The sequence below is a fragment of the Nannospalax galili genome, unplaced genomic scaffold, assembly GCF_000622305.1.
Source record: "Nannospalax galili isolate Female #2095 unplaced genomic scaffold, S.galili_v1.0 scaffold206, whole genome shotgun sequence".
NCBI lineage: Eukaryota > Metazoa > Chordata > Mammalia > Rodentia > Spalacidae > Nannospalax > Nannospalax galili.
The window spans coordinates 2,184,204-2,187,833 of record NW_008358101.1 but is presented as its reverse complement, the minus strand read 5'-3'; the positions used below and the strand labels follow the sequence as shown (position 1 = coordinate 2,187,833).

Genomic DNA, 3,630 nt, shown 5'->3' with positions numbered 1-3,630 from the left:
AGAGCTAGTATCACACTAATATACCTCCAGAACTCTGAGCTAAATAAACTTCTTATTGATTGATTGGTATTTTTCTTTGAAAATTTAATTTACACAATATATTCTGAATATTCTCTTCCCTTCCACCTCTCTTCTCCTTCCAAAACCCATCAACTCTCAACCCCTCCCTACAAATCCCTTTCCCAGCTTCATGTCTTTTTTACTTATTTTGTGGCCCCTGAGTTTAACCATCTTTGTGACCAGCTGTTGTACCTTTGTGATTGCAACTGTTTCGTCTTACCCAGAGGATGATGTTCATCAGTCCCACTCTTTGTTTTCTGGCTCTTGCATCTTTATAATTTCCCTTCTTCAGTGTTGCCAGACCCTTAGAGAATGTGGTATAAATGTCTTGTTCAGGGCCTTGCACTCAGCTGCCATTTATCAGCACCTTGAGTATTTGCAATTATCTGAACCCATTGCCATTCACTGATAAGAGGGACTTCTATGTCCAGCTTTGGATATTTTGTTGTTATAGCCACAGAAAAAAAGACTAATACAACATTCTATAACAGTTTTAATTATATGCTAGTCCACTTGTTTCTGTCATTCTTACTTTATTTAATGCTTCTCTGCACAATTTATAACAAGTATTCTTACTATATGCCAATGACATTTATGTTTTATTAAGTAGTAAAAAGAAAGTCACAACTGAACTCAGAGCTGTGAGTGATGATGTTAATTCCTGGGAAGCACAATGTCATTTTATTCCTGCGTTCTGCGTTAGCATATATATGAATCATAACTATAGATTGAACTCAGCATATTCCTCTTTCATAATCCATCTCTGCTTGTTTTATCTAAAATATAGCTCCATTTCCTTTGAATTATCCAGTCATTTTAAATAATCTTCTTTTGTTCAGTGGAAATATCTCTTGTGGGTATAAATGGCTTTGCTATATTAGTAGTTCATGTATATTAGAATAGGATTCAGGAAGTTCTTATTTGTATACAAACTTCCTTTGTTCATATTTAATTATGTAGTAAAGATGAGAATAAAATTATAATAAATTACTTAATCAATTTATACAAATATCAAACGTATTCACTAATAAATGTTTCTGTGTAAAAGTTATTTTTGATTTTTACTTTTGGATATGATTATGTAATAGTAAACTATAAAACTAAAATAAACAATTTGGTCAAATGAAATATTTAAATTTTGATAAATGTCAACCAATTAAATATTACATGTGTCAAATGCCATTGTTCAAAAGTCAGGACTTTGAAAATGCTGAAATTGCTATTATCAATTCACTTTTTGTCAATATAGTAATTACGTATCCATGCATAATAGTTATTATAGTTTATAGTCAGAAAAATCATTTTTATTTCCTGACATTACCTTGCTTAATTGGCACTTTGTTTAAAATTATAGGGTTTAGCTTCATTGTGCCATAGTTGACTTGAATCTGGTATGTATACAATTAAATATGCTTTGACACACATGAAAGCCCTGGAAACTATCTTAAACATGGGGAAAATGAACATGAGCTACTGGTGAGCTCTGAAAATCATCTTTCTTTATTACCCAAGCCTGGGCTAATCCATTCCCCAAAAGAAATTCATTTAATTTCTGTCATTAAAAGTTTCTTTGAAATATATACACATTTATGTAACTGAAAATTATATTGTATGTTTTTGTTGTTGTTTGGCCTTTTCACATTCAGTAAAATTATTTTGATGTATTCATACTGTTGTACTCTATCAGAGTTTTAATTGAACTATGTCTGTAAAGAAGTAGTTTGCTGTGTGTATCACTTTATTCTCTCAAAGGAGTTTTGAAGATGAAAATTTTCCAAGTTTACAAACCTCAGTTCATCAGTTCTATATGAATACCTTAGGTGCTGTATCTAAAAACTTCTATTTCCTAACCTATTATCACAAAACATTTCTCATGATTCTTCTTAAAATTTTATAAATTAGGACTTGAATTTAGTTCAATGATCTCTGAAGTGAATTTTTACATAATATCATAAAATCTGAATGTGTGTATGTGATTTGTGTATGTGTGTATGGGTATGTGTGTGTGTGGTTTGTATGTATGTATGTGGGTGTGGTATATATAAGTGTACATGTGTGTATGTATATTTGTGGGTTTGTATGTATAGGTAGTCCACATGTGTTGGTGCATGTGCGTGCACAAGCATGAGTGTATGTGGTATATGTATGTGGTATGGGGTATGTTTATGTGTGAGAGATATGAGTCTGTTTATCTGTGTGTGAGGTGTATCCATGTGTTGTATGTATATGTGTGTAATATGTGCAATTAGTGTGCATATGTGTGTATGTGATGTATGTGAGTGTCTGGTCTGTGTGTGTGTGTGTGTGTGTGTGTGTGGTTGATGGTGTCTACATGCTATGTGCTCCTGGGTGTGTGGTGTGTATATGTGTGATATATCTGGTGTGTTTGTAACTGAGTGTGTTTGTGTGGTCTCTATGTGAGGTGTGTGTGTGCAAATTGTGTGTGTATGTGTATGTTCTGTATATGCATATGATGTGTGTGCTCTTGGGTGTATATATGCAGGTATATGTGTGAGGTGTGTGTGATGTACGTGTATGTGTGTGTGTCCTTTGTGCTCCTGGGTGTATGGTGAGTGTATGTGTACTGTGTGTGAGAGTTTGTGCATGGGTATAAAATACAGAATGTCATTTCTTGAACTCTGTGTGTTTTCACTACTGATATGCCTTTGTATCTTTGTCAAAACCAGTTGTCAATATATATTTATTTTAACTATCCACTCATCTGTATCTATGACGATATCCCACAATTTAGATTAGCATATATGCTAATTGAGTATAGGAAATAACATTGATTTCTCATCTTTTGTACTAGATAGGGTGTGTCAGTGTCTCCCAAACTGTTGTGAATAGCCAGTTCTTTCTCAGCCTTGAGTGAAAGGATTACAGCAAGTCACCACCAGCCAGATGTTTTGCTGCGTTTCCCTTTCTGATTTGGTAAAACTTGGTTCTTCTCATTTCCCTGTCTTAGAATTATCTTGAACACTTCTGCAAAAATACCCATTGGTATTTTATTTTATTATTTATTTACTTATTTATGTTTATTTATTAAAATTTATGTGTATGAGTGTATTGTCTGCATCTATGTGAGTGCACCCATGTCGAGCAATGCCACAGATTCTCGTCGAATTGGAGTTAAGAAAAGTTCGTAGCTGCCATGTGGGTGCTGGGAATCAAACTTAGGTCCTCTGCAAGAGCAGCCAGTGCTCTTAATCACTGACCCATCTCTCCAGCCCCCCCCCTTGGTATTTTAACTCAGCGGTTGAAAATGTGGATTGGGTTTTAGGGAACTAACATGCAATACAATTCCATCTCTGATTCATAAATAATATTCCTACACTTTTTTTATTATTATTTATTTATTTTTACACCCACTTCCCAGATAGCACCCTCCCATAGCCTCCCTCCCCCCACTAAACCCCTTATACTGTGATATCCCTGCTGGCTCTGCTGTGTTGTCGGCACCCCCAGCCATTCCCCACTACTTGCCCTTTTGGCGAATCTAGTCAGCCTGTCTAGAGGTCTTTGTTTTAGGAAGGTCAGCTGCTCCTCATCTAGCAGTAATCAGTTGTA

At 34.9% G+C, this 3,630-nt stretch overlaps 1 pseudogene; it reads left to right on the top strand.

The window, feature by feature from the left end:
- The first annotated feature begins 3,155 nt into the window (after positions 1-3,155).
- Positions 3,156-3,630, top strand: part of LOC103752507 — a 70,157-nt pseudogene continuing 69,682 nt past the window's right edge.